Below are 12634 nucleotides of genomic sequence, written 5' to 3'. Positions count from 1 at the left end.
CCTCAAATTCAAAGGTCATTTACTCAAATTCTATGCATGGGATTTTTCTGAAAAAAATATGGTAGGAACCCCTTGAGTGGTAGAACAGAGCACAGTGGTCAAAATTCATTCTCGCGTATATCTTCTATTTAGTGCTAGACCCTCCTCAAATTCAAAGGTCATTTACTCAAATTCTATGCATGGAATTTTTTTGAAATTTTTATGGTGGGACCCCCTAGAGCAGTAGAACACAGCACACTGCTCAGAATTCATTCTCGCGTATATCTTCAATTTATTGCCATACTCTCCTCAAATTCAAACCTCAATTACTCAAATTCTATGCATGGGATTTTTCTGAAAAAAATATGGTAGGGCCCCCTTGAGTGGTAGAACACAGCAAAATGGTCAAAATTTATTCTCGCGTATATCTTCTATTTAGTGAAAGACCCTCCTCAAATTCAAAGGCCAATTCCTCAAATTCTATGCATGGGATTTTTCTGAAAAAAATATGGTGGGACCCCCTTGAGTAGAAGAACACAGCACAGTGGTCAAAATTCATTCTCGCGTATATCTTCTATTTAGTGCTAGACCCTCCTCAAATTCAAAGGTCATTTACTCAAATTCTATGCATAGAATTTTTCTGAAAAAAATATGGTGGGACCCCCTTGAGTAGAAGAACACAGCACAGTGGTCAAAATTCATTCTCGCGTATATCTTCTATTTAGTGCTAGACCCTCCTCAAATTCAAAGGTCATTTAATCAAATTCTATGCATAGAATTTTTCTGAAAAAAATATGGTGGGACCCCCTTGAGTAGTAGAACACAGCACAGCGGTCAAAATTCATTCTCGTGTATATCTTCTATTTAGTGCTAGACCCTCCTCAAATTCAAAGGTCATTTACTCAAATTCTATGCATGGGATTTTTCTGAAAAAAATATGGTGGGACCCCCTTCGCACGTAGAACACAGCACAGCGGTCAAAATTCATTCTCGCGTATATCTTTTATTTAGTGCCAGACCCTCCTCAAATTCAAAGGTCATTTACTCAAATTCTATGCATAGGATTTTTCTGAAATTTTTATGGTGAGACCCCCTTGAGTAGTAGAACACAGCACACCGGTCAAAATTCATTCTCGCGTATATCTTCCATTTAGTGCCAGACCCTCCTCAAATTCAAAGGTCATTTACTCAAATTCTATGCATGGGATTTTTCTGAAAAAAATATGGTGGGACCCCCTTGGCACGTAGAACACAGCACAGTGGTCAAAATTCATTCTCGCGTATATCTTCTATTTAGTGCCAGACCCTCCTCAAATTCAAACCTCAATTACTCAAATTCTAGGTATACATGGATTTTTTTTGAAATTTTTATGGTTGGACCCCCTTTAGCACAGTCGTCAAAATTCATTCTCGCATATATCTTCAATTGATTGCCGGACCCTCCTCAAATTCAAACCTCAATTACTCAAATAAGGTCAAATACTCAAATTCTATGCATGGAATTTTATTGAAAAAAATATGGAGTGGTCCTCTCTAGTAATAGAACAGATCCCAATGGTCAAATTTCATTCTCGTACATATCTTCCACTTACAGCTGGACCCCACTCAATTTCAGAGGTCAATAACTCAAATTCTATGCATGGAATTTTGTACAATACACTGAATACCGTCTCGCACATACCTTTTTTTTTTTGCTGGACCCAACTGAAATTCAAATGCAGGTTACCTTGCACTTATTTCAAATTTGAATTCAGCACCCTTGAAAACATACATGCTTGTGATGTACATGACAAATTTGAGTCTTAAGTAATGTTGAGTTGAGGGGGGGGGGGGGTGGATGTGTTCTTGGTCACAACCTCTGCCAGCTGAAGAATGGATGTCGTATTTTTAATTGAGAGCCTTTGAAAAGCTACCACGCGAGGTACCTGTCAAATTTGCTTCATTAATTGATTTTCTCCTGGGGGGAGGCACTTTTTCAAACATAAAAAGGATTCCTAATTTGAATTCAGCGCCCTTGGAAATGTATATGGTGATGTACGTGTTACATTTGGGCCCATAAAATGATGGACCTCTTTGTGGGGCTGGGGTGATCATAACCAGCTCCAATCGTAAATCTCATGTCAATTTTGAATCCGGCGCCTTCGAAAATGTACATGCCGATATACATGTCACTTTTGAGCCATAAAGTTATGTTGGGCCTCGGGGGAGGGGCGCAACTGCCTCGAATCGTAAAAATAATGTCAAATTCGAATTCAGCGCCCTCGAAAATGTATATGGTGATGTGCGTGTTAAATTTGGGCTATAAAGTGATGTTGGGCCTCTGTGGGAGGGGGGGGGGGGTACAACTGCCTCGAATCGTAAAAATAATGTCAAATTCGAATTCAGCGCCTTTGAAAATGTACATGACGATGTACATGTCAAATTTGGGCCATAAAGTGATATTGGACCTCTGAGGGGGGGGGGGGATCGCTTCGAATCGTAAAAATAACGTCAAATTCGAATTCAGCGCCCTCGAAAATGTATATGGTGATGTGCGTGTTAAATTTGGGCTATAAAGTGATGTTGGGCCTCTGTGGGAGGGGGGGGGGGGGGGTACAACTGCCTCGAATCGTAAAAATAATGTCAAATTCGAATTCAGCGCCCTCGAAAATGTATATGGTGATGTGCGTGTTAAATTTGGGCTATAAAGTGATGTTGGGCCTCTGTGGGAGGGGGGGGGGGGGGTACAACTGCCTCGAATCGTAAAAATAATGTCAAATTCGAATTCAGCGCCCTCGAAAATGTATATGGTGATGTGCGTGTTAAATTTGGGCTATAAAGTGATGTTGGGCCTCTGTGGGAGGGGGGGGGGGGTGTACAACTGCCTCGAATCGTAAAAATAATGTCAAATTCGAATTCAGCGCCCTCTAAAACCTACTACATGATGTACATGTCGATTACACACTGTATAAAAATATTGGTTGCTCGGTTTTGCTTCTGTGTGTGAATTATCGTTTAGTGCTGAGATCTTAGTGCCAGCACTAGTGCTAACTTCTCCCACGTTATGTTTTATGCTTTTTCTCGGAACTTACTTTTGGGACTTAATGCGTTTTGGAAAACCACCCTTCACTTGATGAAATTTGGAATTTGCTAAGAACGTACTTAAATTAATTTATTCCCGAAGTAAACGATTAATGTTTTTTTTTTTTTGAAATTCATAAAATTCTGAAGCAAAAGTTGAATTTGTTTCTGTTTTTGTTTTTCCAATTTTAAATTTATTCTGGTTTTCAACTGCATCTTTGACCGAACTGAAATTCGGCTCATTGAAAGAGTGTCACCCACATCACAGAACCAAATTAAGACCTCTCGAAGTTGATTTTTTTGATTATTGGAAATAGTAAAACTGTTTGATAAGTACATAACTTTTTTACAAAAACAAAAAAAAAACAAAAAAAATGTGTAAATATTAAGACGAAAATCGGAAAATTGATTTCTATAGTCAAGTTTAAACCTGCCTCTCCCCTCCTCCTCTGATATGAATATGAGATTAGAAGCCTGCTGTATGCAAAAATTGACTTTATTCCAATCGCATTAAATCTGTTCGAGGTGTTACTTTCAAGTTCGGAAGCTAAAAGTTTACCTATTTTTGTCATTCATTTTGAATTATACTGACTTCAACTTACAAAGATAATTTCAAGGCTCGTACATAATTCCCCCCCCCCCCCAAAAACCAGGAAGTTATCCAAGTAATAAGTAACCAAAAAATTGTAATCTAAAAATTGACCAAAATTTAACCGAAAAAATTACAAAATATGAGCAAAACATTTGTACTTAATCCAGAAAAAATGACAACTTTTGAAACACTCTGTAACAATTTTTACCAAAATAAAAAAAGATTTATAAGGTAGGTGCCTACTTTTTGGTAAAAAAGTGAAAACTTTTCAAGACTTTTGGCCAATAAGAGAAAGACTTGACAATTTTAGCAATAACTAATAACCTTTCGAAATCGTATCATACATAGAAATGTCCTGTACTAATAATGAACGACCATACTTCAAACAGGCGAATATGCAATTTGCCATTACATCCTGATATTTTTGCGATTGTTTTTCATGCTTATAGCAGTTGAAAAATTCAAATCCCTATAATTTTCTTCGTGGAATTTTTTTCATAGTGTTCCTAATTTGCCCATAAAATAAATTTTGACGAAGGGAAGTCGCGATAAAAAATAGTAATTTGTTTTACGCTATCTAAAATTTTGAGTTTAGTACGATCCTGTAGGGGTTTCAAAAGGTTGAATCACTAAATTAACGCCAAAATTTTGATTTTCATAACGTCAAAAATCGTATTTTTCACCCTACTCCCCGCCAAGAAATACCTAGATTTCAACACCGCACTCGATTTTTACCCCTTTATTTCGAATTTTAGTCAAGTCCCACTCCTTCCCCGCGGGCTTTACTACTCCAAAATGCACTAGTCAAAAGCAATCAAGGGGAAAGGTGATCAGAAAATACGTAATAAGTAGGTAAGTAGATTATTTTCAATTTTTCAACTTTCAACATTTTGTTTTAAAATATTCCAAAAAATTAAATTTTTTTTGAAAAGATGTAGGTATGTACTGATAAATAGCGATATCTTTCACAAAAATCTGAAATACTTAACTGCTTCACTAAAAAACAACGCAAGGTGAAAATTATTTTAATATTTTTCAACACGATGCTTCGTTTCTTCTGCAATGATTAATTTATGAAAATTGCAAATTATGCTGAATAACATTTTTGATTTTTCGTTGCATCACTTGCTATGTCTGGGTATTTATCGTCCACATTGTAGTTCCGTCAAAATTAGAAAAGATTTTTGAAAAAAATATTCCACGTTGAATTACATGGGAAGACCGAAGAAAAAACTTGATGATACATCGGTAAGCAATTCTTCTTCAGTTTCCCAGACGGGCTGAACAGCTCACCGGGTCAAAGTTCAATGATAATGATGAATTAAATTAGTGGCACCTAATTAGATTAACTATAAATGTTTAAAAATTTTTCTCGATGTGTGTTTTTGATAAGTTGTATAGCATCAGAACCAACATCCGGTTGCAACTTTTAATTAGGTAGATTCTTTCGAAAACTGTGGAGGTTTGTTTGGATAGTTGCATTTTCTTTGAAGTATTTCCACGGTCGATAACATGATTCAATTCCGATTAAAATGAACAAGCCGGAAGATTTAGGTAGGTATACCAAGAACACCAACAGTACTCTCATCATTTTCTTGCAAAATGAATCATATACCATTCACAGTCAGTTACCTATAGGTATCCGTGTTTATATATAAACACAGGTAAAATTAGATCTACACCAAAATTTCTCTCATTAGTGTAATAGAAAGTATTAACGCGGTGTTAAAATTATTGACTTCAGTTGATAGCACGGTGATAAGTGGTGAAAAATCGATAATTTCTTTCGTTTCTTTACAAATTCGACATGAAGTGGCAATCTTTGCTTTGTTTTTCGATTGTTTGTTTAGGGTTTATTCGAGCAGAATTGCCAAAACAGTTGGACTGGAGACAAAAGAACGTGGTGACCAGAGTAAAAGATCAGGGAAATTGCTCTGAAGGCGATTGGGCTTTTGCAGCTGTAAGTAAAATACCTACCTATACCTATATTATTAGGTATTATTATTATTATTCAAAATGTTAGATTAAAAATTCATTTTACAAAACTTATAAATATAATTGCTCATATTGAAAAATTATGTTCTTTTCACTCGAGTAATTACTGGGGACAAATTGCAGATCGGAGTTCTAGAAGGATTGCTGGCCACAAACGGCTACAATCTCACAGATCTTAGTGAACAAGAGCTCATTGATTGCACTAAAGTGACAGGAAATTTCGGTTGTCAAGCCGGCACAGTGGAAAGGGCATTTGCTTACATCAAAGAATACGGAATTTCGGCAGAACAATCGTATCCATACACCGGACAGGTAAGAATTCAAGCATTTATTTTAAACCTACTGCTCTTGAATGCCAATTTACTACTACTCGTATGATGTTTTAGGATGCGAACGTCTGTCGCAACAAATTGGAAGAAAAACTACTAAAATCTAAGGACATACAGATTATGAGTAATTTTATAGCAAATAAAGATGAATCCCAAATGAAACAAAACCTCAAACATAATGGACCTATATTAGCCATGATTGATGCTTCTCAAGAGTCTTTTTCGAATTATACGGGTAAATATACCTACGCGATTTCACAACAAAATGTTTCAATGATCGATCATTGCAATTGTTTGATTATACCTACTATTTTTTTACAGGTGGAATTTATCATGATGACAAATGCGCTAAAGTTGGAGAACACAACGTTTTAATTGTTGGTTATGGCGAGACAGAGAAACAAGAAAAGTACTGGATTGTGAAAAATTCTTGGGGTGAAAAATGGGGCGAAAAAGGATACATTAGAATAGCACGCGGAAAAAATACTTGTGGAATAGCCACCAATGTAACGTTTTTAACACTCGATAAACTTCCTACGCCTAAGCCGACAATTTTACCAACGCGCAAGGGATCCAAAAATTAAAGTTTTACTAAACCTGTATTGTATGTATGGTATTGGTATAATATAAGTACGTGTATCAGTCTGAATCATTTTTCAATTCAATAATATAAAATTCTGCAGATTGTGATTCATTTTTCAACTCGTTGACTATTTTAATCGTAAAGAGTGAACATTCGTTCCGTGTGAACTAAACATAACGAAATAATTTCCATCTCTTGAATCTCACTTAGGAAGAGGGTTTGCATCTCAAAGTTTTTCGAAACGGTCAACATTTGCCTAATTCAAGGGTTTTCTGAGCATCGATTTTGAAGCACACACCAAAAAAAATTTGGAAAGTGAGAGAAATTTTACCTATAAAAAGGGAAAATCTAGAGAAATTCTGAAGCAAAAACTGAAAATTAAAAAAAATGATCATTGACTCCTTTTCTGTATATTAGGTACAAATAGGACACATTTTCCTCGATGCTTCAAGCGCCCTTATTTCCCCTATAAATGCGTTTTGAGAATAGTGATAAGCACCATTCGTCAACTCTCATCGTGGTTTTTTCACGTAAGAAAATACCCATTCAAAAAATCACCAACCCTGAAATGAGCACAAAAAGCACGAAAATTTGATATGGAGGTATCCAATATTTTTTTATTTCTAGGTTGTATGTATATTTTAAACTTAGATCCGAAATTTGAACCAATTTGGATCCATATAGAGGCCGAGATATGCCTCAAAAACCAATTAATTTTGGAGTTCATTCAGTTTAGAATAATTTCTAGTAAGTACAGGTACAACCCAGGGAAAAAACAGTACCAAGTGAAATGAAAAAGCATGCGTACACACACGTGTATGTGCGCTTCCGCGTGTTTCGCCGACGAATCGCCTTTGAATGGCTCTATATTTCAATGTTAAATTTGCCACGATTTCCGCAGGCTATTCGCCTTCGAATTTCGATGCGAAAAAATCGTAATTTTCGCCCTCGAATAGAATCTGGAACGCTATTTGTGCGCTACCTATATGAAGATAGTATTCTATTCGCGTTCGAATAGTCCGCGATATGTTAACCGTGGGCAGTATGTAATGTACATAGGTAGGTAGGTAGGTAGGTAGGTAGTTAGTAGGTAGAGGTACACCCAACACACCAACAGTGAACAGTAATACTCTTATCCTTTTCCTGCAACATGAATCATACCATAATTTCAATTGCTTGATCAAATTTCACTCATTAGTGTAATTGAAAGTATTAATGATGTGTTAAAATTGTCGACTTCAGTTGATAGAACGGTGATAAGTGGTGAAAAATCGATAATTTCCCTGTTTCTTTACAAATTTGACATGCGGTGGCAATTTTCGCTTTGTATGTCGATTGTTTGTTTAGAGTTTATTCGAGCGGAATTTTCAAAAGAATGGGACTGGAGATCACAGAACGCGGTGACTAAAGTGAAAGATCAGAAGGATTGCTCTGAAGGCGATTGGGCTTTTGCCGCTGTAAGTGAAACACCTATTCAAAAATGGTAGATTAAAAAATCATTTTACAAAACACATTAATAATATTGTTCGTATTGAACAATGTCCTTTCCAATCGAGTTATTACTGGTGACAAATTGCAGGTCGGAGCTCTAGAAGGACTACTGGCCAGAACTTCCCATAATCTCATAGAGCTTAGCGTACAAGAGCTCATTGATTGCACTTTAACGGAAGGAAATTACGGTTGTTATGGCGGCACAGTGGGAAAAGCATTCGCTTATATTTAAAAAAAAGGAATTTCAACGGAACAATCGTATCCGTGGTACACCGGAGTGGTAAGGATTACAGCATTTTTATTTTATATCTACTGCTCTGAATCCCAATTTACCACGATAACGTTCTAGGAAATGACCGCCTGTCGCCATACATTGGAAGGAACAATTATAGCATACGACTTTACCATAGAATATAACTTTATTCCTACCGGCAATGAATTACTAATGAAACAATACCTCTACCATAATGGACCTATTTTAGCCATCATTGATGCTTCTCAAGAGTCTTTTTCGAATTACACGGGTAAATACCTACGCGATTTCACAACAAAATGTTTCAATGATCGATCATTGCGATTGTTTGATTATATACTATTTTTAACAGGTGGAATTTATCATGATGACAAATGCGCTAAAGTTGGAAAACACAATGTTTTGATCGTTGGTTATGGTGAGACAGAGCAAGGAGAAGAGTACTGGATTGTGAAAAATTCTTGGGGTGAAGAATGGGGCGAAAAAGGATACATTAGAATAGCACGCCAAAAAAATACCTGTGGAATAGCCACCAATGCATCTTTCATTGAGCGTAGACCAGGCAGGTCGTTTGTTCGAATTCGGAAGACTCAAATTTTAGTTTATTTATTTTGAATGTAATTCTTTTTCCAGTTCATCTGATATTATAGGCTATACACGTTGATTCAACTTTGCATTAAAATAAGTACCTATTATTCGCGTAATTTCTGTAGCTATAGCACAAAATGATATGATTTCTTTTTGTTTTCATATAAGTAGGTATATTATTTCAAGACATAAGGGTACCTGTTGTAGCATTTAATACCTACTTTGTAATTTGTTATTTGCTAAGAAAATTAATTAATTCATTCCAATTAAGTATATGTAAACAAATTCATGTTTTTTATTTTTGAAATTCATTAAACTTTGAAGCAAAGGTTGAATTTGTTTTTGTTTTTGTTTCTCCAGTTTTGAATTTATTTTGGTTTTCAATCAGCACTCCTGATCGAACTGAAATTCGGCTCATTGAAAGAGTGTGTCACCCACGCCACAAAACCGCATTAATATTTCTCGAAATTGATTTATATAATTTTTGAAAATGATGAAACTGTTCAGTAAATGCATTAATTTTTCGCATAAAAAGAGTACCTAGTAATAAGTATTAGACAAAAATCGGAAAATCGATTTCTATACCTAGTTGAGTTTAAAGTTCACACCCACCCTTCTGATATGAGATTACATACTCTTATGTCGTTCAGAAGCTTGCTGCATCGCAAAAATTAACTTCCCTCTAATTGCATTAAATTTGTTCGAGGTGTTACAATCAACCTCGGAAGCTGAAAATCTACCAATAGGTATTAATTGAGGAGTGTACAACGAACGGTTATTCGACTCAAAAGTAATCATTAATTGGCTTGAATTTGGTTTCAAATGCATTCTAAATGTCTGTTGGAGCAATCCTGAGCATGAAAATATCTCTTCAAAGTGAAAAAAATCCTCCAGAGCATGTTTATGCAAACAAGCGAACAACATTTTACTCTGAAAATAACTCAGTGATGTCGTTCTTTCCCTGTATTTATGTTTTATGCGATTTTCAAGTCGTTGTTCTGAGTAAAATAGAGCAATGTGCATTTTTCACAAAAACTGAATTGAAGAGCTCGGCTTAATGAATAAAATACCACCAAGAAAAAAAAATCTGAAAAATTTCGGTTATAATTTTTTTTCGCCTTAAATTTCTTATTTTTTACCCCCCTACAATTTGTTGTTTTTTTGAGTAAAATGGTGCCGATAAGTATTTTCCCATAAACTAGGTACATGAAAGAGTATTCCTCAACAAACAAAATTATTTTTTTTTCCAAATTGAAAAAAATGAAGTTACGCCGTTTAGATGATTTCAGAACTCGTAATCAATTTGTTTCAAAAAAAATATATATATAGCCGCATACAGGTAAACTCATAACGTTTTGTATAAAATACAAACTCACGTCCCACCTGTAACTTCGTTGCTGTGCATGCGCTCGACGCGTCACCCCATAGGCCTGATAGTACTCGATGTTAGGCCGCGTTATATTCGTTAACTTGATTTTTGGGTGACCTGTGGAGAGGTATCTCATTGCCGAAACATCAATTTTTCAGAAAAGCTTTTTTTAAAAGTCCCATACGTCTCTGTTTTTCGCAAATAGCTTTTTAACAAAGCATCCTACAAAAAAATAACCAGCTCTGAGCAGAAAGGAAATTTTATGCTCTACAATTTCCTTCATGGCATTTTTTTCTTAGGATGCATACTTTCCCCGTAAAATCAATGTTAATGTTGAAAAACACGAAAATTCGGACCTGTATAATCAGCTCTAAATTAAAATTGAGCAGTCAAAAATTCATTTTAGGCGATTTTTGACCACGCGACGTGAAAGAGGAGACCTTCAACCATCAGAATCACCAAACAGAACTTAAAAAATGATTATTGGCATTCTTGGCAATAAACACCTTTTCCTCATGTCCTAGTACATAATAATTAGGCTATGCACTCATTTGAAAATTGAGTCAAAAGAGAAAGTGTATAAACAGCAATCTCACGTCCCTGCTCAAACTTTGCCAGTAGACTCCCCACACCTTCTAGATTCATATGGCACCTCATCGAAAAGTCACGTCCTAAAAAGGTTACGAGTTTGCCAAAACGTTATGAGTTTGCTGGTTAATCTATAAAAAAGTTACGAGTTTACCCCCTAGAATATTTATATATAGGTAATTATACCTACGAGTATATTCCAAATAACGAAAACAGTTTGAAGAATCTTTTGAAAACTAACCACAATTTAATCAAAAAAGTTACAAAATGTGAGCAAAACAGTTCAATCCAGAAAAAATTACAACTTTTGAAAAAGAGTAGATAAGTTTGACCATTTTAGCAAAAAGTACAGCTTTTCGGAAATTTCTGGCAATAAAACAGGAAAGGAAAATTTTTATCAAAAAAATAAAACTTTGTTGCAATTTTTAGCATAAAAGTGATTTATAGACATTTTTTGGTAAGAAATTTGAAACCTTTCGTAACTTTTGGCCAATAAGAGAAAAACTTTACCAAGTTTGGCAAAAAAATCGGGTAACAAAGCGAGTGACTGATTCAACAAGAGGAAAAGGATTTTAATATTATTTGTGAAAAGCACGAATGTGACAATTTTAGGGCATGGCTTTTCAGCGATTTTTGGCAAACAAGTGAAACTTTTTCACAGTATGAGTTTTTGTCAAAAAAAAAGTACAATAAGTACATTATATCTTTCGCAAATTTTTTGATAAAAAAGAGAAAATTTTCATATTAGTTTTTCAAGGCTTTTAGAAAATTTTTAAATAAAAATGACTGTTTTGGAATTTTTTGAAAAAAAACAACAAAAACAAAAAGATTTTGAAAGAAAAAACGAGACTTTTAGGCGATTTTCACAAGACTTTTTGTTATGTTTGGCAGAAAGCGGGACTCTGACAATTTAAGAAAAACTCGGGGTGTTTTAGTAGTTTCTGCGTGACAAAAAAATCAAAATTTTTTAGTAGTTTTTTGCAAAAAAAAAGAAAGCTAATTGAAAATTTTTGGTAAAAAAATGAAAATTTTAGTAATTATTGGCGAAAAAATGAGACTTCTTCGCAAATTTTTTAGTAAAACAACGTAGGTAATCTTTTAGCAATGTTTAGCAAAGTGCAAATGAAAATTTTTAGCAACATGCATGACTTTTAAAATTTTAGAAAAAATCAGATCTCTTTAGCAATTGTTGGCAAAAAAAGGGGGCCCCTCATGCCCACCCTATTTTATTTTATTCTACCCAATTTCCAATAGTTACAAAGATACCTACCTACTCATCTTATTTTACAAACAGAAAAATATATTGCAAGAAGGAAGTAGGAATCAACATTTTGCGAGGGATTTTTCCATTTAAGTTCACTAGTCATATTCAAAATATGTAACTTCTTTTATTCCAATCCTTCATTATTTGATCGAGTAACTATCGGGGCAAACATTTTGCCATAATTGGACTAAATACACGACAATTTAGCCAGAAGTGAGATCAGCATAATATTCACACAATATTGTACATAAATCGACTGAAACGGAATACCTTTTATAGTCATAAAATATTACAAACTCCAACGCTCGTGTTAAGATGACATGTACTTTTTTTCCCTCGAAAAACCCACTGCACTTGTAATCATCGATGCAAAAGCTATCAGGTAAAAATGATATGAATACGATCGACAGGAAATACTCGTGAATTATTGGACAGTTTTTATCGTTGTGCAAAACGAAGAAGACAAGGTAAATTGATTACTTCACAGAAATTCCAGAAATTATTTCCTCTAGCATTTAAAAAAATATTATTTACAAGTACGTC

The 12634-nt window shown here is 34.9% G+C and overlaps 1 protein-coding gene and 1 pseudogene across 1 annotated transcript in view; one reads left to right on the top strand and one right to left on the bottom strand.

Annotated features, from left to right (window-relative positions):
• Positions 1–12634, bottom strand: part of Hk (Hyperkinetic) — a 187012-nt gene that overhangs the window by 72295 nt on the left and 102083 nt on the right. The gene's annotated exons all lie outside the window — the stretch shown is intronic.
• LOC135845202 (uncharacterized) lies at positions 5303–8912 on the top strand (annotated as a pseudogene).

The sequence above is a fragment of the Planococcus citri genome, chromosome 4 (assembly GCF_950023065.1).
Source record: "Planococcus citri chromosome 4, ihPlaCitr1.1, whole genome shotgun sequence".
Lineage (NCBI taxonomy): Eukaryota > Metazoa > Arthropoda > Insecta > Hemiptera > Pseudococcidae > Planococcus > Planococcus citri.
The sequence above is the reverse complement of the archived record's forward strand: the minus strand, read 5'-3'. Positions and strand labels throughout refer to the sequence as shown.